This window comes from Dipodomys spectabilis, unplaced genomic scaffold (genome assembly GCF_019054845.1).
Source record: "Dipodomys spectabilis isolate Male_0828 unplaced genomic scaffold, ASM1905484v1 ptg000024l, whole genome shotgun sequence".
Classification (NCBI taxonomy): Eukaryota; Metazoa; Chordata; class Mammalia; order Rodentia; family Heteromyidae; genus Dipodomys; species Dipodomys spectabilis.
This window is the reverse complement of record NW_024870701.1, coordinates 22,383,192-22,411,001: the sequence shown is the minus strand read 5'-3', so window position 1 is coordinate 22,411,001 and position 27,810 is coordinate 22,383,192.

Sequence of the window (27,810 nt, the reverse complement as noted above, 5' to 3'; positions counted from 1 at the left end):
CTTTGTCTTTTTTTAATTTTTTGTAAAGCTGGAAGAATATCAGTTCTTAACTCAGGATTATTGTGAGATGACAAACATGCAAGAAAACTTATAAAGGGTTTGGCCACATCATAAACATTCAGTAGATATTCATATTATTTTTGGTACTGTTCTGTAATAATATATGGCAGACATTAATAGCTTCCATATATCCATTTCCCCAGTTTTCCTGAACACATTTCCCAGTTTGCTTTGCAAATGTGTGGCCTGAAACTGCTGTTCATCTAATGAAATCAAATTGGATATGTTTACTGTTGCTTCTTGGGAGAGTCCCTAATTAACGGAATAAAAGACTTTTTCTTTTCCCTAAAATGCTTTATGAGGGCTAGACCCCCCACAGTCATTGTGGACATTATGACAAGGGTCTTTTCTTAGTGGGGGTGAGATGGATAACTGATCACTTCATAGGTTATACACAGAACCTCTACAGCCTACACTTAGACTTTACAAATAGGGAAGTCCCACTTTTATTATGTTTAAACTCCTTTTTTTTTATTGGATTCTTTAATTCTAGGCAGCTGAAACTAGTTTTGATGGATACACCCAGGTTTTTTCTAATTCCTGCTTCTACACCAGATGCTGTTTATCTGACTTGCTGAAATTATTTGTCATTTTCTTCATTTTATACATGTTCCTGTTCCCTAATGTGTTTATTTTGGCTTTTGCCATTTGGGAAACTTTTAGTGTTGGTATGTTACTGATCTTTTCTTTAAGCCATTTTTAAAAATTACTCAATTTACACTGACTTCTAGGATCAGTAATCTGCCTTCATTTATGCGTGGCTGCCAATTTTTTATCCACATCCTAGTCTGTGTGTAATGTATACTAGAAAGCATCACACATACTTTGAGTCTTGAGTCTTAGCAGTTTCAAACTGTTCAATCTCTCTCTCTCTCTCTGTGTCTCTGTGTGTCTCTCTGTCTCTCTGTGTCTCTCTCTCACTCTCTCTCTCTTTCTCCTTTGATTTGGGTATCACTACATATCCCAGGTTGGTCCTGAGCTCACATTCCTTGTTCTTTCTGCCTCAGCTTCCTGAATGCTAAAATAATAATAATAATAATAATAATTCTGGGCTTACAGGCATGCACCTCTGTACCTGGCTTGCTCTTTCTCTTGTGAACTTGTAAGATCTTCATTCTTTAGCCTTTTAGGACTTAGTGTTGATTCTCTTACTCTCATCATTTTCTATTTAGTTTAGAACCCCATTTTGTTTCTTCCTTTCTTTACATTATTAAGAATGCTTTCCTCATAGTATATCCCATTAGTGTGACTTACACTTAGCATTAGGGGTCTACCCCTTGTTAAATATTCAGAACAAAATTTTGAGCATCTTCATTTACATGTATCTTAAAGTGTAACTTACTTCTGACAGTTAAACCTCCCTTAATATTTCTGCTGAATGCCCTTTAGAATTAGAAGGAGAAAATTTTTACCCAATTATATAATTTACATATGCAAATGTTATCAGATTTAATAATTATGTTTCCCTAGAAATGATGAAAAAAACCTCCTGTGTTTCAAGTGAATCATAAATCTTGTTGATTACATTACAGTCCAAAGTCATTTACAGTAGAGAAATTATTGTCATTAAACTTCTAAACTTTACCTAGCCTATTTCTGAAAAAGATATTCCTATGTTCAGGACCTGTATATGGCTGATGATGAGGAAATCAATTCATGGAAATTTTGAGAAAATAAGCAATCAGATGCACTCTGGTATTTGGCAATTGTTTCTCTTTTGTCTGATTTTCATGTCTTACTACTACAAAAAATAATGCCTTTGGAAAATAATATTTAATGTCAATTACAAATAAGGAAGGGGTAATATTTTCTATGACACATAACCATACAGATTGAGATAAGTAATCAAAATAAAGTGAGAAAGTACTTCAAATGAGCACTTAGCTTGATGAAACTCAGCCATCCACAGGCTCTAAGGGAAAAGAAAGGCAGCTATATTAAACAGACCAGTGGCAATTAGGAGTACTTGACTTACCACAATATGTTTCACTAAAGAAAATCTAATAAACATGAGAACAATACAAGTTGAGTTCTCAAGGAAAAACAAAAGCACACTATTCAATATGAATTAAATCACACTAGCATTATCTTCCTATTTTCACTGTACATTCAAGGTGAAAGAGGATATTCATACAGATTTTCTCAACACGAGTCATGCAAAATTGAGGGTAATGTGTAACTCATGTATACTTATCTCCATTATACTGATTTGAAGCCAGGGACTCAGAGAGATATGTGATTTGGCATTTAGAAGCCATCAATGAACCTGAATGGCTGAACTCAAGTTTGCAGATTGAGCCACAGGAGCACTGCAAAGTCAAAGGGAAGGAATCAGTCTGCCCCTGCAATGGGCTGTTATTTGAAAGAGATGGTGAGGGGGTGAGTGGGACAGCTAATTCATTGAATTGCTTTGGAAAGCAGGATAAGGATCAGTGGATGGAAATTACAAGGAGGCTGATTCTGCCTCAATTTGGGTAAGAACTTTCCAATAATTAGAGCTGCCTAACCAAAGAGCAATCTGTCCTGTCAAAGCAATGAGCAGCTGAATTCTGAAGACCATTTCTCAGGCATACTGTGGGAAAGAGAACCACATGGGTGTCATGGTACACATCTAAAGCACTCTCCAGTGTAAAGTGTTCCAAGATCACACAAAAGCAGGATAGCTTTTGGAGGAGGTGACCCTTATCTTTGAATTTTAGGGTCTTTAAGAGTCTAATCCCACATACTCTGAAGCCACACAATTAAAGTTCAAAGCTGATATATCTTGTGCTGTCTTCTTTTAGGTAGATCTCTAATCCAGTTGGCATATTCAAGAGTGGCTGAACTTTGATGGGTTGGAATTTTGCCTTCTAACATGTTTAAGAGTTTTTTCCTGACGAACATTGTCTTTTCTAGTCTCTTTGGATATGAATATGTCTTTTATTGAAATCACATCTTAAACGATGATGCCCTTGCATTTCTTTTAAAGGCTTCAAAGTTCTCATTCAATATGTCAAAATAATGGAGGTAGAATTGGGATTTATGTGGGGGAATCTGGCTACTACTTTAATCTGGGGTTAACATTAAATTTAAGCAGCTGAGCATGGAATTATCCACTGCTAAAAGAGAAGCTCCTTGTATATCTTACTTGTTTCTTTTTGCACTTTTGGTGAAGCACCATCTCCCTTTGGACTCAGTATTTCCAGAGCACAAATTGTTTTTCAAGGAAAATTTTATACCTTGACGCAAATGATATTCTATGTGTGAGAGTAAAATTTTAAGAAGCCTTTTCCTGGGGGACCTGAGGCATGGTGTTTATGTACTGTGCAGAGTAATCTAAACTGCACTTAGATTTTATCCTGAACTCAACATCAGGCCATAAAATATCCAGGAACTCAATGTAACAACTTTGGATTATTTTCAGGGACTCTCTCTATTTCATTCCCCCCTATATTTTGAGAGCAAAGAGAATCACAGTTACATTTGCCTTTCGACTTGAGTACAAAGATGTCAAAAAAAAGTAATAGCTGAGTAACAATGTTTTTCAGAAATTGGTTCCACTCCCATTAAGCATTTCTTTCCCCAAAGCAGGCATACAATCCTCATTTTATTGACATATTCAAGAACAGCAACCCCGAGCTTGTATCCTCAGTGATAGGTCAGAACCATACTAGTAATAAGAAAGATTTCTCTCTTGTTGACAATGATAGTAACCCCATGTGGTACAATTTTTTATTTAAGAGTCCTAAAGTGCCTGGGGGAGGCAGGCAGTGAGGGGCGGGGAAAGCAGCTAGCTGAGCACCAGGGTCAGAGGGGTGGGGTTTTGCTGGCTTTCTCTCCCGGTGTCATCTCTTCATTCTGTTTCCCCCACCTCAGTGGCTAGACCAGCAAGGCCAGTGTTCTCCCCCTCTCTTAAGGAATCCAAAGGCTTTTAATATGCGAAGCCCAATTAACAACCTCTTATCCTCCCTCCCTAGATTATGCAAAAAGAATCTTGTCTATATAATTGTCTTTGTATAAATTATGGACTTAAATTGAATATAAATGATCAGTTTCAGAACCATGTCTGTTTCTTTTTCTTAAAAAATTGTTTCATTGTTAAGATGTTGTTTGGAGGGCCATGGTTACATGAGTAAGGCAATGACTACATGACTTGCCTGTCATTGTTACCCTTCCCTTCCTAGTGGTTGTCCCACTATCCCTTCCCTCCCCCACCTCCCACACTCTTATCCTCCTCTCCCCCCACCCCTGCCCGCCTGCCTGTAGTTGTAAATTTCGTTTCCAATATACTGTCCTGGGGTATCTTTGCTGCAATGGGTCATTCCGTGTCCTTGTTTCAGCATTTTGTTATTCCCCTTCCCCTCCCCAGATTAGGCATATGTATATCCAAGATGCAGGGTACCAAAATCAAGTACAGTGACAACAGGGGATATGCCAGAGGGGAAAGAACATACAAAGGAAACAACAGCAATAACAAAATAATAAAATCCCATGGTACATTTAAGACAGTAACAATAACGACAGACATCTTGTGTCCCTATCTTGGGGTTCATTTCACTTAGCATCATCTTATATGGTCATTTGTACATGTTTTTTGAGCTTTTCAGCTCATCTGATAAGATTATCCTATATGTATACTAATTGTTGCAAATAAGGGAAACCATGGGATCTAAATTTTTTGGGACTAGCTTACTTCATGTAGAATGATTTTTTCCAAGTCTTTCCATTTCCTAACAAATGGGGCAGTGTTGTTCTTTCTGATGGAGGCATAGAATGCCATTGTATAAATATACCACATTTTCTTGAGCCACTCACCTAATGAGGGGCATCTGGGTTGGTTCCATATCTTAGCTATGGTAAATAATGCTGCGATAAACATAATTGTGCTGATAGCTTTAGTATGGTCTTGTTTGTGATCATTTGGGTAAATGCCTAAAAGTGGGATTGCTGGGTCATAGGGGACTTCTATGTGTATTTTTTTGAGGAACCTCCCTACTGCTTTCCCAAGTGGTTGAACAAGTTTATACTCCCACCAACAATTTGGTAGGGTTCCCTTTTGGCCACATCCCTTCCAGCATTTGTTATTAGATTTCTTGATTATAGCCATTGTAACTGGGGTGAGGTGGAATCTCATTGTTTTGATTTGCATTTCTTTTATGGCTAGAGAAGTTGAGCATTTCTCCATGTGTCTACTGGCCATTCTTATTTCCTCTCAGAGAAGTCTCTCTTTAAGTCTTTAGCCCACTTATTAAAAAGGCAATTGTTTCTTTGTGTATTTGTTTTTGGTTGGTTTAAGTTTTTGAGTTAGAAGTATATTTTAAATATGAGTCCTTGTCTGTTTTATAGCTAGTGAAGATCTTCTCCCAATCTGTGGGCTTTCTATTGATCTTGCTACTATGTCCTTTGCCATGCAGAAGCTCTGTAATTTCATGCAATCCCATTTGTCCAACCTTTCTTTAATTTGTTGAATTTCTGGGTCACTATTAAGAAAATTTCAGCCTGTGCCAAGGAGCCCTAGAGTTTTTCCTATTCCTTCCTGTAATATTTTCAGAGTGTCTGCTTTTACTTCGAAGTCTTTGACTCATTTTGAGAAGATTCTGGTGCTGGGTGATATATATGGATTTATTTTTAGTTTTCTACAGGTGTTTAACCAGTTTTTCCAGCACCATTTACTGAAGAGACTATCATTATTCCATTTTATTTTTTGGCCCCCTTATCAAAGATTAGGCCTATAGATCTGTGGGTTCATTTCTGGATCTTTTTGTAATAGCCCCACAAAAAATAAAATATCTAGGAATAAACTTAACTAAAGAAGTGAAGGACCTCTATGATGAAAACTTTAAAAACCTGAAAGAGGAAAATAAAACAGAACTAAGGAAGTGGAAAAACTTCCCATGCTTCTGGATAGGGAGGATTAACATCATGAAAATGGCAATTCTGCCAAAGGCTATCTACAAATTCAATGCAATATCCATCAATATTCCAAACTCATTATTCAATGAAATATAAGAAGCAATCCCAAAATTCATATGGAACAATAAAAGACCCCAAATAGCAAAAATAATCCTTAGCAGAAAGAACAGTGCTAGAGGGATAACAATATTGAACTTCAAACTCTACTTCAAAGCCATAGTAATCAAAACAGCTTGGTACTGGCACAAGAATAGACCTGAAGACCATGTCTGTTTCTATGACTTTGAGGCAGCTGTTTTGGTTTGAGAAAACAAACAAACAAAAACAACCTCCCAAAGTATTTATTTCTAAAATGTATTTATATTCTAAAAAAGTATTTATTTTATAAAAAGTGTTTATATTCTAAAATGACTGCTGTTGAGGATTGAATTCTAAATTGCTCTTTTTATTTCCCCCTTTAGTTTTTTTTATGTTTAATTTTTTCTCCTATACCTTTTTGTGCTTTTTCTATGTGCAGAGATCCATTCTACAAAAATAATTTTTCTAATATACTGTTTCCTGCTGCTACTGGATATTTGATTTTCTTTGCTTGATTTTCCAGTCATATGCTCTTAGTGTGCAAAATTCACCTGATATTTATGTCTTGCTCTTGTATCCTGTGATACAGCTAATTTCACTCATTGATGTAGCTTATTATTTCACAATAGAATCTTCCAGATACTGTTTTAAATTTTCTACACTGACAATGATGCAGATAGTGTTACTTTTCCATTGTTAAACCATTTATTTAATGATTTGGTTTAGTTTGCAAATAGGTTCTTTTGTTCCTGAGAAGTTCAGAGACTGTGATCTTTTTTCTTCACCATCCAAGTAACTGGGTTATGGGAATGAGCCAATACACCTATGTTGCTTTTGAGATTAGGATCTCACTAATATTTTGATGCAAGATGGCTTTCCCTTCTTTACCTACTGCCTAGCTAGAATTACAGGCATGTATTACCCTGTCTGGCTCCTGTACTTAAATTCATTTTCCAGTAAGATAGACTGAGATAGATTGAATGTTGAATGTGAAAAATCCTTGCTTTATTTTCCATCAAGGAAAAAAAGCACTCAGTGTTACACTATTAAATATCATGGGAGCTACTGGATTTTCGTTGATGCCTTTATAGACAAAAGAATTTCCCTCAGGATTGCTGATTTGACTTTGTTGAATTTCACCAAAGTATTTTCTGCAGTTGAAGTTGTCATATAAATTTTCATTATATTGTTAATACAATGAAATAAATTGATGTCTCAAATTTTAAGTGAGTACTGGGATTCCAGGATTAACCCCACTGGAGTTTTTTTTTTTTATTGCTACATTCAATTTTCTAGTGTTTTGTTAAGAATCCTGTATGTATCTCATGAATGATATTAGGTAACATTTTTATCCTTTCTTTTTCATAGTCTTTTGGTCTCTTTTACTCTCTCCTTCATTATTTTCACTTTACAAATTAGAAAGTATTTTTATTCCTTCATTTTCTGTAAACATTCTTCTAAGAATAAAATACCATCTTTCTTTAAAAATGAAATCAGTAGAGCCTAGAAAGTTTGTATGAATAAATATAGTACTAATCAGATTGCTTTTATTTCCATTTGAGATAGATCAAGCAATCTGTTACCTTTAAGTTAAGGACTTATTTTCTTAAAATGGTTTATGATAATGTCTTAAGATATACCTTGAGGACTCATGAGAGGTACTTTTTAATGCCAATATTTATTGGTCTTAAGAGTTGTTTGCCAATCACAGAAATCTTTTCAAATATGCAAGTTTTAGCTTTGTAAATGGTTTTATTTTATCTACTATTTCATTAGTTTCCATTCATCTTTGTTTCTTCTTGTTTACATTGATTTAAATTTGCTCATCTCAGTCTAGTATTTCAAGACACACACCCAGAAAATCTGTTTTAGAACTATCTCTTTTTCTAGGATTAGCTTCATAAATTTTCCTTTATAAATGACCACATATTGATATATGGTGACTTCATGTCATTCAGTATAAAATATTTTCAAATTTTATAGTTTGTTCTTTTATACAAAAGTTATTTAGAAGTCTTTAGAATTCCCAACATATGAAGCTTATGGTCATATACTATTTGTTTTTAAATTTCTTAGACAAACGACTCTATATTATAGTCTTGATCTTTTTTTTAAAGGGCTGTTGTGTACTTCGGCATATAGTCTCTTCTCTTAATATTACATTTATTCTTAAAATAGTCTATCAATGTATATTTTATCAAAAGAGTTGCAATGTGATTCATATTTCTTTAATCTCATTGATTTTTTTCCTGGATATAATTCAAGTAACTCTGAGAGCCTCGTTAATATATCCAGCTATGATTAGGTATACCAGGTTCTCCTTTACTTTACTTCTGTTTATTTGTGTGTCTGTTACTTGGCATCCACCTGTCTATGAAAATGATGTGTCTTAAATGAATCAACTCTTTTAGCATCTCAGAATATTGCTTTCTATTTTTGTTCATATTTCTACTTATAGTATGTGATTACATTTCACTCTTATATGCTTCTTTTTGCATAGTACACTATATAATTTCTAGTTTTCACTTTCTGATTTAAGCTTTTGTTCATGCCATTATTTTTGTGTATGTACATAATTATTTTAACCTTTTGTACAAGTATGATATATGTATCAAAAATATGAAATATCATATTTCTCTAAACCAAACAAACCTATAGCCCCAGAGCAACAAATGAAATATTACCCACATTCACATAAGTGTCTGTGAGCTTGCTTTGAGTCACAGTTACATTTAGGAATATGAATAGTGACTAATATCCAATAGTAGTAACCACATCCTTACTTGTGATCACATACAAAAGATTGTCTTCGTTCCTACGACATTTGTTATTTCATGCAAGATGAATCAGATGCAAAATACTATTTGTACTGTTTTTATTATGTATGTGCATGTGTGTCATAGTTAAACATTGTAACATCTATTCATATAGCTCTTTGCAGCTGTAGACATACATTGTAATTCATAGGTAACATTTCACTGTAAGTATATGCTAACATATACCTATTCATTCTGCTGTAGAAGGCATTTGAAAAAAAATCGTGAACTGTGCTTCTGTGAATATTATTTGCCTTTCATTGAATTGATCTTTACAGTTTTATTGGAATATATATTCAAAAGTTGAATTGTGAAATTATTCAAAATGCATATATTCATTCAATACTGTCAAAGAGTCTTCCAAATTGTATTGACTTACCCTTTAACTAGTGGTTGATGGGATTCCTGGTAATCACTCTGTGTATCTAGGAGGGAGTGTCTAACTGTGGTTTTGATTTGCATTTTCCTAAAGGTTAGCAGAAGCGAGCAAAGATTTTATATAATTGTTGGACATTAAAATGACTTCTTTTGTGAAGAATCTAATGCCTTGACTCTCCATACTTTATTTGGTTATCTTCTTTTTCTTATTTACTTATACCATCTTTACAGATAGTCTAAATCATTTGTTGAGGTATATTTGGATATGTTCTTTCACACTGACCCACTAGTAATAACACTGTCATTTAATAACAAGTTTTCAATATTAACATAATACAATTGATCTTAATGTTCCACCATGGTTAGCAAATTACATGTTGTGGGTTTTTTTTCTCCTGTTTATTTTGTTTGTTTGGTAATAGGGACTGAATCTAGAGTTTTAAATAAGCTACGCAAGCACTCTACCCCTTGAGTTATGCTTTCCACCATTTTTATCATTATTTTGAATTTGAGATACGGTCTTTATAAATTTAAATCTTACCAGAATTTAACAATGTAACATGGAAATATGCATACAAGTTTGTATATGAACTTATGGCCAGACTCCCTCCGTTTTTGAAAGCATTGGAACTCGAATTCAGAGCCTGGCTGTTTAATGTATGAGTGCTCTACTGCTCTGCTGATTGAGCCACAGTTCCTGTCCTTCCTTTGCTTTTAGTTTTTTTTTTTAAGTAGGTTGGAGTGCTTTTTCCAGGTTAGCTTTGAACTGGAATCCTTCTACCTCTGCCTCCTGAGTGCAGAAGCTCAGAGGAGTTACCACCATACCTGGCGTCTTTTTGAGATAAGACCTCATTAACTAATCTCAAACTATGGGCCTTCTGCGTGGTGGGATTAAAATGTGAGCACCATCGGGTTTAGCTGAAGCCTGACCATATTTGGTTTACATAATCTTCCTACCTCCTTCCTACCCTGTCTGATACTTGTTGTTAATACTTGTATGTTATGATTTTTCTCAATATTTGGGTGACAAATTTTCTGTCATTATATTTAAAATTTATTACTATAAACAGAACACTTTCAAAATTTGATATTTATTTGGGATACTTAGTTGAACTGTGTAAATATAAATACCGACAGGGTTGGCTTCATTGTTTCCCATTTAATGTAAGCTTTCAATTTGATAACTCCTTTAATATTGCTTTTTTCTCTCTGGTGTTTTTGACACTGATTTGATAACCTAGGCCATCCTGACTAACTCAGAGTCCACATTTCCTTTAGTAAGCTTTTAGGTTTGGTTGGAGTATTCTTTTGCTTTTGTAGGGGAAAAGTATAAGACTGAAGACTAATTCTGGTCATGATCTAGTACCATAGAGCTGTTTTTTATTGGTTTCTGCAGGATTTTCACAAGTGTTTATTCTTTTTTTTTATTAAATAAGATGTTTTATTGTAAAAATACTGTACAGAGGGGTTACACTTACATGAGCAAGGTAATGAGGACATCTCTTATCAAGCATTGTTGCCTCCTCCCTTGTTTTTCCCCCACCATCCTTCCCTCCCACTCCTCAGCTATACCCTACCCTGCCTCGCCTAAATTGTAAAGTTCGTTTTTCGCCTTAGCATCTTGCACATCTCATTGTTGCAATGGGTCAATCTGTATCCCTATTTAAACAATTTTTCCCTCCCCACCCCGAAAATTATACCAACAACAAATACAGTGAAAACAGGGGTTATACAGTGGGGGAGGGACATACCAAAAAAAATCACATGGTACCTTATAAGTACTTTAGAAACAATAGCAAGGAAGAAAAAACCACTTGCATCCCTATCTTGGGGTTCATTTTGCTTAACATCATCTTATCTGAGATTTTTCTGCTTGTCCCAGCCATATACTAGTTATTGCAAACAAGGGAAGCCATGGGACTGATGTTTCTTTGGGCCTGATTTACTTCACTTAATATAATTTTCTCCAGTCTTTCCATTCCCTAACAAATGGGGCAATGTCATTCTTTCTGATAGAGGTATAGAATTCCATTGTGTATATATACACCATATTTTCTTGATCCATTCATCTACTGAGGGGTATCTGGGTTGGTTCCATATCTTAGCTATGGTAAATAATGCTGCAATAAACATAGTTGTGCTGGTAGCTTTAGTGTGGTCTTGTTTGTGGTCATGTAGGTAAATGCCCCAAATTGGGATTGCTAAGTCATAGGGGAGCTCTACATGGAGTCTTTTGAGGAACTTCCATACTGCTTTCCAAAGTGGTTGAACAAATTTACATGCCCACCAACAATGTAGTAAGGTTCCCTTCTGTCCACATCCCCTCCAGCATCTGTTGTTATTAGAGTTCTTGCTTTTAGCCATTCTAACTGGAGTGAGGTGGTATCTCAGTGTTGTTTTGATTTGCATTTCTTTTATGGCTAGGGAGGCTGAGCATTTCTTCATGTGTCTATTGGCCATCCTTCTTTCCTCTTCAGAGAAGTTTCTCTTTAAGTCTTTAGCCCACTTGTTTATTGGGCAGTTATTTCTTTGAAGATTTGTTGTTGGGGTATTTAATTTTTTGAGTTCAAGATATATTTTAGATATGAGACCCTTGTCCGTTGTATGGCTAGTGAAGATCTTCTCCCAACCCGTGGGCTTTCTATTGATCTTGCTAGCTATGTTCTTTGCCATGCAGAAGCTCTGCAATATCATGCAGTCCCATTTGTCCAACCTTTCTTTGATTTGTTGTGTTTCTGGGTCTCTATTAAGAAAATTTCAGCCTGTACCAAGGAGACCTAAGGTTTCTCTTATTCCATCCTGTAAAGTTTTCAGGGTGTCTGCTTTGACTCCAAGATGTTTGATCCATTTGGAACTGATTCTGGTGCCGGGTGATATATAAGGATCTAGCTTTAGTTTTCTACAAATGATTAACCAATTTTGCAAGCACCATTTACTGAAGAGGCTGCCTTTCTTCAATTCTATTTTTTAAGTTCTCTTGTCGAAGATTATGTGGCTATAGGTTTGTGGGTTCATTTCTGGGACTTCAGTTCTATTCCATTGGTCCTGAGGTCTGTTCTTGTGCCAGTACCAATCTGTTTTGATTACTGTGACTTTGTAGTAGAGTTTGAAATTTGGTATTGATATTCCTCCAGCACTGTTCTTTCTGTGAAGGATCATTTTTGCTATTCAGGGTCTTTCATTGTTCCATATGAATTTTTGGATTGCCTCTTCTATTTATTCTTGTATTAGTGTGTGTGTGTGTGTGTGTGTGTGTGTGTGAATGTTTAATGTACTATGCAAGTTTGGAAACACCTGCCTGATAAGGGTAGTGAATTAAGCTTTAGGATTACTTGCCTTGTGAGAGACCTTTCTCTTTTCTAGACAGAGACAAGCTTACTGTCCTTAATATGAAATTTTTTCTAGTTCAGTCTTCTTTCCAATGAGGGCTGTAGTTTTCCCAGTGATTGCTTTTTAGCTCCCCTTGTCAAAAACTTTATTTTCTGTTCCACTGTGAATATTGATCTGCTAGTTCCCAAGGTCGGCCTTGAGTTTCATTTCTCTATTTTTGGCACCTAATAACATCAATTATTTTAAGCTCAATGATGCAACTTGAATTAACGTATGTTTACTAACTTAATGTTACTAGTGGGAAAAGGTTCTGTGTTCAGTGTTACTCTTCTATGGTACAATTTTATTCAGTGTTTCTAGGTCCATGGAATATATGAGCCATCAAGCTAAATTTTTAGTTGTTTTAAAGCCATTTGCAGGCTCCATGCACAGCTGTTGTCTGTGGAACACAAAGTCGAATCCATTTTGTCTTAGTTTTCAAGCCCCACTCTTCCAATAAAACCAGATAAGACTGGTTTAATTTCTTGTTAGCACTTCTTTTCTCTGAATATGGTTTTCTCTGTCAAGGAGGCCCTGTCAATGACTGTCAATGTTTTAGACAATCCTCCCCTTCTTCATGATCAGGGTTGGGACCTGGATGAACTGTCCCTGAGCCTCTTTATACCCAAAGCTAATGCTGTACCACTGGAGCCACAACACCAATTCCAGCCTATTTGGTGTAGTTTATTGAAAAGGAGACTCTCACAGACTTTCCTGGCTGAGCTGAATTTGAACCACAATCCTTAGATCTCAGCCTTCTGAGATGCTTAGATTACAGGCATGAGTCACCAGTGCCTAGCACTAAGTGCTTCTTGCTAAATGTTCATAGTAGCTTTTCATTCTCCAAATACATACAAGAAAATCTTTTTTTTTGTCTAAACCATTCAGTGGTAGGGATATTGACTTCAGACTTACCATTATTGAAATCATCACCAGTCATTGCCCTAAAGTGAGTTTTTCTTTGCCTCTGTTATTATTTGCTTTTTCCAGGAAAATCTACATCCAGTGACTGCCTGGACGGTCAGAGAGTACCAGGTCTGGCTGCTATGACTCTACTGAAACATTCTCAAAGGCTCTCCTGGAATGAGAGTACCTAAGAGATTTACTGAAGCCGCTGTTGTACTTGCACCCCAGCTCTCTTTGCTCCCTCTCCCCAGGCCTGATGCTGTCGACAGCAAACTCCAATTATCCAGTACTGTAATCTCAGCCTTAAATATAATTCCCAGGGCACCCAATCTAGCACAACTTTGATTAGATAAGACATCCAATTAAGTCTTTAAGTTGAATAGGATTACTTGAGTGATGCTGGACTGTCAGGGACATGCAAAGAAATGCAAATTAATAATTTAAAGCCCAGGCATCCATTTATCATTGGGAGGATGCTATACTTGGCTTCCTCATGTTTCTATTATGCTATGGTTATTTGTAACATGTTCCATGTGATGGGGGCTTATAATATTCATTATTAAAACAATCACTGTTAATCACCGAAGCCTACACACTTAGCACATTTATTCTTCATGATAAGCTTTGGATGCCTTAGCTGTGTACCTGAGTCATACATGAGACAGAAAAAAACACATGGATTAATTGTCTTTATTACTGGTAAACCTGAACTTTTCATAGCTTTGAGCATTTTGCTCTCTTGAAATTTGAATTCTTATATCAGAAGTTTTGAATTTTTGGCTCCACAATTATTTTCTAAGTGTATGCTAGGTTTCTTTCTGTCCTATTCCTTGTGATTAATAATGTATTCTTCATTGGATGAGGTAAAAGTAGACCTTTTATCAGTTGAGTTGTTAGATCATCCAATAAAGGCTGATGACAAAGTATTCTAACTACAAAATGAAGATGACCCAATTTAACTGTAAATATTTTTTGGTGGTATTGGGGGATGAATTTAGTATCTTATTTTTTTGGGGGGGGGTCTGGTCATGGGGCCTGAACTCTGAGCCTGAGCGTTGTCCCTCAGCTCTTCAGTTCAAGGCTAGCGCTCTACCACTTGAGACACAGTGCCACTTCCGGCTTTTTTCTTTTTGCTTATGTGGTGCTGAGGAATCAAACCCAGGGCCTCAGGCATGCAAGGCAAGCGCTCTACCACTGAGCCAACTTCTCAGCCCAAATTTAGTATCTTATACTTGGTAGACAAGTTTTATTATACCACTTGAGCCACATCCCCAGCCATTTTGTGTTTTTAATCATTTTGGGAATAATGTTACATTAATGCCAGAGCCGGCCCAAATGATGATGATCTTATTTATGCTGTTGACATACCTGGAATTACAGATGTACACCACCACACCAAGATATTTGTTGAGATGGAGTCTTGTTAACTTTTTACCCTGGCTGTCCTCAAATATCAATCTTCTTTGCTTTCTGAGTAGTTAGAATTATAGGTATAAGCAACCATGCTTGACTGTAAAAACAGATCATTTTTTAAAATAAATTTACTTACTTTTTTTCTAAGATTCAAAAGCAGACTATACTGAGTACACACATTCACTGAAGTCTTTGTCTTCTGTAAAGTATCTGTCAGAATTTGAAATTGACAATAAGTGGTGTATCTGAGGGAACTAAGGGAGTTCATTTTTAACCACTTATAAGACAAGAGAGAAATGCTGTATATCATAGAGGTTCATGTGTGTGTGTGTGTGTGTGTGTGTGTGTGTGTGTGTGTATGGATGTGTGGATGTGTTGTAAAACATAGTTTTGGCAACATGTTATAAGTTTATTCATCAAGAAAAATAAAGCCAGTTGTTCAGATGGCTCACGCCTGTAATCCTAGTTACTCAGGAGGCTGAGATTTGAGGATTGTGGTTTGAAGCCAGCCTGGGCAAGAAAGTTTGTGAAACCTATATTCAATTAATCACCAGAAAACCAGAACTGATGCTGCAGCTCAAAGTAGTGGAGCACTAGTCTTGAGCAAAAGAACTCAGGGACAGTGCTCTGACCCAGAGTTTAAGCCCCAGGCAAGGGGGAAAAAAAGAAAAGAAAAAAAAAGAAAAAGATCATGTGAGGGAGTAGGGTAATAAAAGAGGGTAGTTGAGGGTGATATAACTGAGATGCATTAAATGCATGTATAAAAATAGAATGAGACACAAAAATTGTAAATAAAATGAAAGTGAGGGTTATGTATGATACAAAATAGGAATTATGCACTGTACAAGACTATTAAGAAAGTGTGGGTAGAAAGTTTTGTTCACGACGGAAGTGGCGCTGTAGCTCAAGTGGTAGAGCGCTCGCCTTGAGCTGAAGAGCTGAGGGACAGCGCCCAGGCCCAGAGTTCAAGCCCCACGACTGACAAAAAAAAAAAAAAAAGAAAGTTTTGTTCACGAATGTGATGTGAAGTTAGGACTATAAGGCAGAGAAAAAATATGGTAAAAAAAACCCAGCGTGTGGAGGAGGGACATACAAAGCAACAAAGCAATCATCTTATAAATATGCTAGAAACAATCACAAGAAAGAAAAAAAAACATTTGAATCCTTATCTTGGGGTTCATTTTGCCTACCATCAACTTATCTGACCGTTTCTGCTTGTCTCAGACATACACTAGTTACTGCAAATAAAGGAAACCATGGGACCTATGTTTTTTTGAGCCTGCTTATTTTACTTAATATAATTTTTTCCAAGTCTTTCCATTTCCTAACAAATGGGACAATGTTATTCTTTCTGATAGAGGCATAGAATTCCATTGTGTATAACTCCTCTTTTCACTGTATTTGATGTTGGTATAATTTGTGGAGGGGAAGGGGAAAAAACAAATTGTTTAAGTAGGGATACAGGTGGACCCATTGCAACAATGAGATGTACAAATTGTTATGTCGAAAAATGAACTTTACAACTTTGGTCGGGGGTGGGGGGGGGGGAAGGGGAGTGCGGGGGTCGGAGGGGCGGGAGATGGGAAGGGATGGGAAGAGAAACAAAGGAGGAGGCAGCAATGCTTGATAAGAAATGTACTCATTACCTTGCCCATGTAATTGTAACCCCGCTGTACGGTATTTTCACAATAATAATAATTTAAAAAAACAGCAGTAAAAACAGCACTACAATAAAAAAAAAACTTCTAGAGCGTTCCAATCAGAACAGTTCTAGCTCATTCACAGTTAAATCATGCCCTTTCAAAATCTTGCTTATTTCTGTTGTAATTTTTATCTGTTCACTGGAAGATACCAGAGTGCCCCAGATACCCTGTTTCAAGAAGGATATCACTGAACCAGGAGCTGATATGTGTGGGTAGTATAATTCCTCATTTTGTTAACTATGATTGTAGATCTTTTTTTTTTTTCTGCAGGCACATTCACAGAAGGTATGTGGTAGAAATGTTTGTACAGTTTTAATTTAACCTTAAGTAAACTTTACATTTTAGAATCATTTTAGATTTTTCCCAAAGACTGGATACCTCCCCCACCCCCCAGCTCCAGCCTCAGCCCAGCCAGTTCTATAAGGTAACTTTTTCACTAAATGTTTGAAGGTGACATGATTTTTGTATAGGTAAATGGGAATAAGAAAGACATTTATAGTATTCTCAGTACTGTTTGGAGACTGGCAAAAATTTGATGCTTAATAAATGCTGTACTGTGAACAAATGACATACAAATCATGCTCAATTATCATAAAAAACTCTTGATAATCAGGTAATATAAGATGTTTGTAACAAACCTACCAGGCAATTGAAAATTATCTTTTTAAGGGTGTTATGTTTAGCAAAAAAGAAATATAATGTTAAAAACATATGGCAAAAAGCTCATGCCACTTACACCTGTCTTAGGGAAAAAAACACCAAAAATGTCAGCAATGATGACCACAACGAAAACCAAGTCCGTGTTCCATGACTTCAATGGCTGAGAATTCTACATCTCCATATTCTATGAATCAATGTGATGATGTGTATGATAAAAAAATCAAACCCATTGAATTCTAACTAGTGATGGACTATCACTTGAATTTATTTTCTAATGCTTAGTATAGTATAGCTTGAATGAAGAAAAAGGAATTATCTGTTGTTTTTTTTCCAAGTCATTAATGAATTGCCACTTGGAACTTGCACTAGCACTTCCCATAGAAATGGAAATAGAAATAGAAAGAAGGGTTTTCTCCAAAGTGTCCTTTCAGAGGTCCTTTAGCATCAATTTCTCTCCCAAATAGTATATGGAATTTCACCAAGGAGATACTTTCCACTAGGGTTGAATACTGCTTTCACCTCATCGTAAAATTCTGACATGCTGAAAGATGAGTCATTAATCTCAAATAGTGCTAATTTGGGTGGAATCATTATCTAACACTGCTGAGCATCTTTTCCCTTCACTGTAAAATGAGAATTAAATGCAATCATGTATTTAAATCATCAAGCACATTACCTATAACAGAGTGGGGGCTTACACTCTGCTTGTCTTCATTTGCTTCTCCCTACAGGTTTTCATATGTTGGACCTTGGCTTCTCAGAATGGGGTTCATGCCTATGAAGACATTTATGGTCTCATTACTTCTCTACATTTTAAGGACTGGACTAATAAGAGTATGGTGCAAACTTTGTGAGAGCCTGTTGAGAAGAGGCTCATTAGGTCTGACATTAGGTCATGCTAAAGCCATTGAAACAGGAAGAAGTAACCCTATATCCATGCCTGGATAATTCTGAGCTCTGCTTTGCTGAGGAGAAAAGGAGAATGGCTAGCTGCCAGAACAATTTCCCTTGATGGTTCCCAAGAAAGAAGTATACAAAAAAGAAAATGCCAGGCAAATCTCACACCATTTGTTTCTAGAAGGATTTCCCCCTACCAGTGCTTGGCCAAGTGGAACTTGTAAGGATTCTTCTAATGAGACTAAGTGGCTTGCATTCCTGTGGGAGCTGGCCTGTTTTCTGATGGTAATGGCTCCCTGTATCTTCCATGGGGTTAAAAAGGATTAATGCTGAAACAAAGCAGGTCAGGAGCACTCTTTGCAAAAATGAGCAAATTAGGGTATCCTAAATGAGAGATGCAAGATGGAGAAATCATCTATCAAATGCTTCCATTCACAGCAAGGTGGCTGATGCCTACTCCAACTGTGGTCTTCCTCCATCTATACAGATTTTAAATCAGTTACTTCAGTCCTGCAAGTGATACTGGATACCTTGTCTTCTCAATCAGGCATAATTTTTCTAACATCTCTCAGCCCAACTCTTCATTTTTATAGCAATAATGTCATTCAGTTTAGAAGCTTCTTAACCCCACCCTACAGGGTAGAATCGTGTCATAGCGTCCTGTGATATAGGATGTTCACAATTAATATTTGGCATGTGATTGAGTGGAAACCTTTTTATTCATTTTAATCAAGACTCCTTTTTCCTGTTTGTGTAATATACTAAAAACCTAGTTTCAAGTCTCCAAATTCAGAAGCATGTCACTTCTCCCTCAATTTCCTCTCATTTCACAGTTGTTTTGTGTTGTTTTTGTTTTTGTTTGTTTTTTGCTGGTCCTAGGGCTTGATCTCTGAGCCTGGGCACTGTTCCTGGGTTCCTTTTGATCAAGGCTAGCACTCTACCACTTGATCCACAATACCAATTCCGGCTTTTTGTCGGTGATTAATTGGAGATAAGAATCTCACGGACTTTCCTACCTGGGCTGGCTTTGAACCATGATCCTCAGATCTCAGCCTTCTGAGTAACTAGGATTACAGATGTGGGCCACCAGTGCCCAGTTATTTCATTGCATTTCTAGTTCCTATTACATTTATGGCAGAGAATCAAACTCAACTTTCCCGAGTTCTACATTTGCCCTCTTTCCCCCCACCCCATGAAATTCTATTCTATTTTCCTCCCCATCAAGGCCATCCTGTGAATATTTTAAAATTATTTTAAGCACACATCTTTATTAAACAAAAATAATCTAAGGGAAAAGCTTTGCTTTGTTCTTACTTGTATCCTTCTTTACATTTAGGATGACTTCCTTAGAAGTAATTTAAAAGACTTCCTTAGAATTCTTGGCACCAACAGAATATTAAAGGACACATAACGACACTATACTATAATAAATATAATACAACACATTTTCAGCATATGAGATGTGACATCAAGTAGTGATATCAACATGGACTCCAAGTCCTAGGAAGTATTTCTGCAAAGAAGTAGAGTTTGACATGATACTTGAAGATAACACTTCTCAAGGTGTATTCCAGTTGATACAGTGATACTAATATTTTACAACTGATTGCTTTCAGTGTAGTCTAGGAAGAGGCAAACTTGAGAAGATCCATGGACATTTCAGAGAATGTAGGAGAGAAATGGAGGCACAGTCATGTGGAGGGGGGGGGGTGGGTGGGGGGTGGGTGGGGGGGGTGGGGGTGGGGCGGGACTCCAGGTATACACAGTCAGGGAACTTTGGACAGGAATTGAACTCCATTTATCGCACCTGAGCAGCACCTTTGTTTAAACAAGCCCCAGGACCTCCAGCAATGAGATAGTTGAGACTTCCTGATACCACAACTGGCAAATAGAGAGCTTAGCAGAAATGCAATGTGGGTGTTCTCTAAAGGGACAATTAGAGAGACAAACCATTAGAATCATAGAAAGGCTTTCACCCTTCTAAAATACTCTGAACACTTCCACACTTTTGAGACTCTTGGTGTGTACAATATGGAAGTGAGTGAAGGTTTAAGGCTTTATTTGCTGTTAACACATACAGCCTAAGAAATAAAACGATCCCGAAGTATGATTTCTGTGTATAAACTCCTTGTAGCGATTATTGAGCTCGCAATAGGTTCTCTAAACTTCTATTAAAATATCAATAGTATTTTTCAGAGCTTAAATTGAGCGGTGATTTTATTTCAGGCTGATCCTATAAAGCACTTTTCTTCGAAGATTCTCTTGTTGTTGCTAAAAATGAAAGCCATTCAAACGAGCAGTGATTGAAACAGTGAGAAAGAAGGAAGAAAATCAATACTGCATTTTCCAGGGCACTATCTCTGCTTTTGAAAAGAGACCATTAATACTGTGCTAACCAGAGAGGCAGCCAGTTTGCTCAAAGTGCATTCAGGGGTGAACTGAACGGACAGGTTTCCGGGAAGCCTCTTGAGAAACTGCTGAGAAATGAAAGCTCTCTGGTGGAATCTGCTCCACATGGGCCTCAAGGTGTCTGAGGATCCCCCAGCAACTGGGAAGTATTTCCTCCTATGGGAAAGGAGCATCAGTGAAGACAGGGCTAAGAGTGGCATGAGGAAATATGTGCCATCAGTCCCAGTAATTCCATGAAGTCCCTTCCCTCACCAATGAGCCATCTGCCACCTTGTCCACATTCAGCCTCCATTTCTACCCCCAAGTTCTCCTTCTGCTCTGGTCTATTTACTAGAGATTAGAAAGGGAGATTTGTAGGAGATACAATGTCTGGGGTTACATTTAAATTTAGGAGAATTTTTAAAAATAGCATGGAGGAGTTGTGGCTCAAGTGGTAGAGTATCATTCTTGAGCAAAAGAGCACTCTGGCTCTGAGTTCAAGCCCAAGAATGGACACACAGACACACAATAGTATCTTATCAAATAAGATCATTTGGGATAAATTATGTTTTGAAAAAAAGTCTGACTTATTAAAGAGGAGGAAGAATTTCAACTCAAAAGAAAACAAAAAAACAAAACAAAAAACGAAGCCAAGGAGAAGATTTTGAGAAAGTAGAAAGGAGTCAAAACCAAGATTAAGAAGGAGAATGATTGGTAGAAATTCATAATCATAATGAGTATGATTCTGACCTTGAATTGGAGAGAATATATTGCTCTACTTCTACAGAGTGACAGAGAAGGTGGGAAAAAATGAAAAAAAAAATGACAGCCCCTGGTTGTGGCCTAGAAGAGACATGTGGTGGGCTTGATGATTTCCTTCTGAGATTTGGAAATGATGCAAACATTAAAAATAGAAGTGAGCGTACAATCTTCCTGAGAATGAAACTATTCCCATTTGAGTCTACCAGAATCCATCAATGGATATACATTTGAATTCCAAAAATGAAATATCTTTCAATTCACTGATGATTCAGAGTAGTTTTTATTATGGACAGGTAATTTTTTTTCAATTCTTAAATTGATCCCAGAATCCTAATGTCCATGAATTGAAATGCCAGACCAGCCCTTAACGGAATCCCTTGGTTCACTGCATGCCAGTGGTTACTTCTTTATATGGTAGTATTTCAGAAACAAAGTGGATATGACCTGAATACTCAACTTGTGGCATTGTAAAGGAGAGAAAATGAGATGGCCGAATTTCCTACATCTGGACATCAACCTATGCTCCTGATCTTCTACCTTTACTCAAGCTAATCAGCCTCTCCTATAGTCCTGTTCATTTCAGTCTATGGAAGCTCCTTTTGCTCAGCTGCTCCAGAGAGAGGACACACAATAAACAAAGCAAAACTAGCATTGGACCTCTGCTATGACTGAGCCACATATTTCCATCTCTATCTGTCATTTTTGCCAGTCTCCTGTTACTCTTTTCTGTTCTTGCCTGCATGTTTTCTGACTTCACCACAAAATCCCAAATGATTCTGTTAAATATGTCAATCATACCACTGATCAGCATCATTCAATAGCTTACTATTTATTAATACAATAAAAGGCAAGGACCATCATTATTTCTCCAGCCTCATTTTCTGCTCTTGGGTTTACCTATAATTTTCCTTACTAGTCAATTTGGTCTTTACTTTCCATTGAGTAAACTGGGGACATTTCTTAACATCATCATCAAGGCTGCTCTTCTTATAGTCCCTCGGCTTAGCATTATTTTAGCAGTATGACTAAAGTACCATACTGCCTTTATTATTTATTCAATACTCATTCCTAGGTAAGTGAATGTTGTAGTCTACCCATGGTTAAATGCTATAACTCCTGCTCTTACTTAACGTGTCCTCTTAATTACTTATTACTAATAATCTGCATATTAAGCTCATCTCTTTTTCTTACTAAAGTGATGGCAGATGATTTCATGTACCCTTTTTACTATTGTATTCTCATGGACACGAGGAGGGCTGGCAAATAATAATTTCTCAATGAGTATATAAACATGAGCATGTGTAAGTGTATGCATATATAGATTGTTTCCTAGCATGACAGTTGACTTATACTATTTAATATATTTTATGTATGATTATAATAACGTAAATGCCTTTCTCTGATAGGGAAATTTCTGAATAATTTGAAAAGGATGAATTAAATAGCTATAGTGTTTATCATCTCTGCATTTTTCTAAATCTATTAAGTGTGTATGCACTACTTAGCCTTTCTCGGGCTTTTGCTATCTTACATACCTTTGTGAGCATAACATAGTGGAGGGCTTGTAGCCCCTGTCCTTATACTCTGACATGTTGCTCTAGTGACTTTGGAGTTCTACAAAACAAATAGCAGCATGGGTGGATATTCACATTTCGTCCACTTAGAGATCACTGTTTAAAAAGTGAACAGACTTGGAGAAAGCATGCAATTAATTACACAGAAGAATTTTTATTTCTTTATTTATGAAATCAGAAATACACCCTTGACAAGAAGAAGGTGATTTAGAAAGACTGAAAAAAAAAGGGAGTTTAGTTGAAAACCATTGAATCCGATTGTCTGGAAAATCAACTTAGCTGAAAATATAAGGGGTGGAAGAATGTACTGTTGAACTGCCAAGTGGGAGAGGAGAGTAGAGATACGATGGAAGAATCAACAACAGCATCCCAGATGAGTAGGAGTCCTGAAAATAAAAGAGCAAAGAAGGCCCTTTAGACTCCTGTGTTTTTATAGATGTAGGCAAAGTGTCAATGAAATAACTGAAAATGTATCAATAGTTCATAGTTGTAAACTATTTAGCAAAAGGAAAAAAAAAAACAACCATCCCCTCCCTCGCAACCAGTCTCCTAATTTTGTATAAGTTAGGTATGCAAATTTTTGTTTCATTGTGCTAAAATGCTGAAGAGAAAAAAGCCCTAACAGAAAGAGTAGGGACAATTAACAAGACAAATGTATCAATAAAAATTCAATAACTTGAGCTTGATCTTAGAAGAGAGAAATTGGGTAGATGAAAGCAGATGCTGTAACTTCACTGCTGGAAGTAGACATGGGACCTCACACTCAGATGTTGGGTCATCAGTTTTGCAAGGTGTATTCGCAGTGCAAGACCCAGTTGTATCCCATGCCAAGACTTCAGCAGGAAGCAGAGATGCATATCCAAACGACTATTGGGAGTGACTGCTACAAGAACAGTCTGATACACTCTAGTTTTGCCTTCCTGACAATTTTCAGCTCTCAGGAGGGCAAAGAAGGCAATAAGGAGCACTGCTCCTCTGAAATTAATTTTGACTAACCTGGGAGAACTGCTCCGTGAAGCAGAAGTGACAAGCGCTCTGGGAGAAAGTGACCATGTCATCTTAAGAGTTCATAATAAACTAGGAAAAGGAAGGCTGGGCGTAGGAGACCTAAATCATAGATACAAGTCAGAGAGGCTCAAAATATTGAAGGAAGTGTGGTAACTGGAAGAGAAAATAAATGACTATTAATGGGAAAGTGAGAAAGGAGAAAAGGAAAAGTTTAGCAATTGGTATATTATGTATATACACTAGTTTCATATATTTGTATATTTTGTATATTATGTGTAATATTCATTATGAAAATACTGCATTTGCATTTATATTTCATAATAATTTGCATTGCATTTAAATTTTCTCATTAAATAATCTGAAATAGGCATTGTGTTTTACTATTCATAAATGAAGTAATTGATTCTGTGATGAAGGCATTGAATCAAGGTCATTGAGTAGAAAAGTTGGTTCTCATAACTACATGCTCTGAAGAGGCTCTGCTATTTCTGTAAACAATATTGCCTCTCAGCAATGATTTTATGGTCACCAAGAGATATATTAGAAATAAAAGCAACATACAAAAGATACTAAAGTATGACATGAAATGATAATAAATTGTCATGAAGATAAGAAAAGCTGAAATGAATTTGGGCTTATGCCATGGGTAGTTAACTGTAAGGAAAAGACTCTTAAATCTCTAAACAGCACAAGATAAAGAACACACAGAGAGGAAAGTTGACTGCTTAAGAACAGAATGTGCCATACCAATAAATACCAAAGCCAGCATCATTGTTCAACCTCACCTGCTGGGTGCTCCATTCAGCACAAAGCTCTTATAATCAGATAACATCAAATAAATAGCATGAGGATCAACTTAAAAATCGAGGATAAGGTAAGAAAGTATTTAATGTCTTTATATCTTTAGAAGGTTCAAGTTTCCAGACTAAATGGATTAAATCTAGAAACATTAAAATAATTTGCAGTTGTAATGATAAAATCCTTATGGAAGATCCCTTAATATCAGAAAGCTTGACTTAAAAGAAAAAGACATATATTAAAAAATGTAGCCAGACACTGGTGGCTCATGCCAGTAATCCTAGCTACTCAGGAAGCTAAAGTCTGAGGATCTCTGTTCAAAGCCAGACCAGGCAGGAAAGTCCGTGAGATTCTTTTTTTTTTTAAATAAGATTTTATTGTGAAAATACTGTACAGAGGGGTTACAATCATATGAGCAAGGTAATGAGTACATTTCTTATCAAGTATTGTTGCCTCCTCCTTTGTTTTTCCTCTATCATCCCTTCCCTCCCATCTCCACAACTACATTCCCTCCCCACACCCCACTCTCCTAAACTCTTATCTCCAATAAACTATAAGAAAACTGGAAGTGGCACTGTGGCTCAAGTGGTAGAGCACTTGCCTTGAGATGAAGAGCTGAAGGACAGTGCCCAGGCCCAGAGTTCAAACCCCACGACTGACCAAAAAAAAAAAAAAAAGAGTAGGTGAACTGAGTCACTGAGTTCTATAAAATAGACAGGAAAGGGAATTAAATTCAAGTCTTAACCTTGGGTGGAAATGCTGAGCAACTAGAAAACGAGTTGTGGTAGTTGTTGGAATGATTACCCTAATGTCTCTAAAATTGGGGTTATTTCAAACTTGTTTTCTCTTAGTTAAAATAATATGATAGACTTTTAAAACTGGTAATAAAGAAATTTTATCTTCATTTCTAGACACTTAACATAAAGAAAAGAAATTATTTCTAAGAATTCAGTATGAATGATTTCCCCTGACCATCTAATAAGTACAATGAGTACTCACTCATAGTTTATCACTGAAACTTGTGGGTTTTCAAAACATACTCTCAACTTGTATCCAAGAACTTACTGTACTATTTGAAGAGTACATTAATAAAAAAGAAAACATCCCTCAAAAAGATCTTTTTTTCGAATTTATTTTTTATTATCTTTAAGGAGGTATACAAGGGGTGGCAATGCAGTATGACAGTTTGTAAGTGTATCTTAATCAATGTCACCCCTTTCATTATATTCCCTTAAAAGATTGTTTTTACATTTCAGAATATATAAAGAGCATAGAAGAAAGTTTCAAGGCATAAGAGTATATATATATATATATAAATTCATCAAAATTAAATACATTTCTTAACCAGAAGACAGGCCAAGAAATATAACAGTATACCCTAGAAGCATCCTCATATTCCTTCATGATGACTGTCCTTCCCTGGAAGACTAGCAGCCTGATACTTAACAGCATGAATGAATGTTGTCTGCACTTAATACAATTTGCCTTTAATACAAGTTGAATAAACCAGATATAGAATTCTGTATCTACCTTTGGTTCATCATTACATATGGCCAACTCAGTTGTGTGGTTCCTGGTGTAAAGAGTGTATTTATTTTCATGGGACCATAATTGTCCCTCCTGCAATTATACAACAATTGATAAAAAATTATGTATATTCCAGTGTGTTTGTGGTTTAAGACTAATTGCACTGCTGTGAATGTATGTGTACAAAATACCAATGCTCACACGAGATAAAATATATAACCTCCATAGTTGACTTTCCATTGAAAACTGAATATAGTGAAAAAAGACTATTGCAGGGAAGAACTGATTACATTCTCAAGGACATACTTAAGGAGAAACAAGATATTTGTCCCAGATTATCTTCACCTTATTATTATTAACTTAATCTTATAATTATCCAAAACACTTATTATTTTCCATTTTTGCTTTAATGTGTGTTGAAATGTTCTCTGGGAGCTGCAGTTTCATTTTTCTCAATTTAAACAATGTGGGTTGTGATAGTGACTTACTTCTGATAAATAGCCTGTGGAAAGGGGAAAACAACTTGGAAGTGTTTATGTTAACAAATGATTAAGGTTAATGTCACTAATAATACATATCAATATCATCTACCTACTGATATTAGGCACCAAAAAGGAAATAACAAAAATTCCATCCTGTAGACCCTAAGACTATGCTAAAATGAGAAAGCAAGAGGCAAATTCAAATTGAGAGTAAAGCTCTACAAAATGTCCCTTTAGGTCATGAAAGTCAATAAATGACTGAGAAACTCACAGAATGGAGGAGACATAGCTATATTAGTGCTTTGGTCAGATCCTGGAAGGTAAAAAGTACATTAGAAGGAAGTGAGTAAATTTCAAATTGTTTGTCTTTCAGTTATAGCTCTCATGCCCATGTTAATATTTGAGTTTGGGTGTGAATGCACTATGGCCACGTGAGATACTAACATTGGCTAAAGTGGGTGAATATAGGGGAACTTTGTAACTCTTCCATAAATCTTTGTTCAACAGAACAGTTTTAAAAGGATAGAAAATGATTGTAAATGACTCTGTGAAGAAAACTTTCATACACTTCTTCCTGAGAAGTCAGTAAGGGGTGAGTGTGTGTGTGTGTGTGTGTGTGTGTGTGTGACACAGAGAGAGAGAGAGACAGACAGACAGAGAGAGAGAGAGAGAGAGGGAGGGAGGGAGAGAGAGAGGTAGGGGAAGTGAGGGGAGAAGAGAAGAGAGAGAAAAAAGACAGAGCGAGATGACAGTAGAGAAAAACAAGTTGTGTTAACATGATGAATTGTTCTTCACCTTCCTGTGAAATCTCCAAGCAAAATATGTGTGAGCAAAGTTATATTAGAACAATAGTAATCACTTTATGGATACCAAAAAAATTCCAAGACATGAAAAAACTTCTTATAGCGTGAACAAATTGTGACTAAAGTTAATGGTCATTTTTTTTTTTAACAGAGTTAAAACTCCAGGCTAGGACTGGTTAGAGTTAAGAGAGGGTTTTCTAATCAGCAGGATTTTCTTTTTGCTTTTTTCTTTCTTTCTTTTTTTTTTTGTCTTTAGTGGGGCCTCAACTCTGGGCCTGGGCACTATCCCTCAGCTC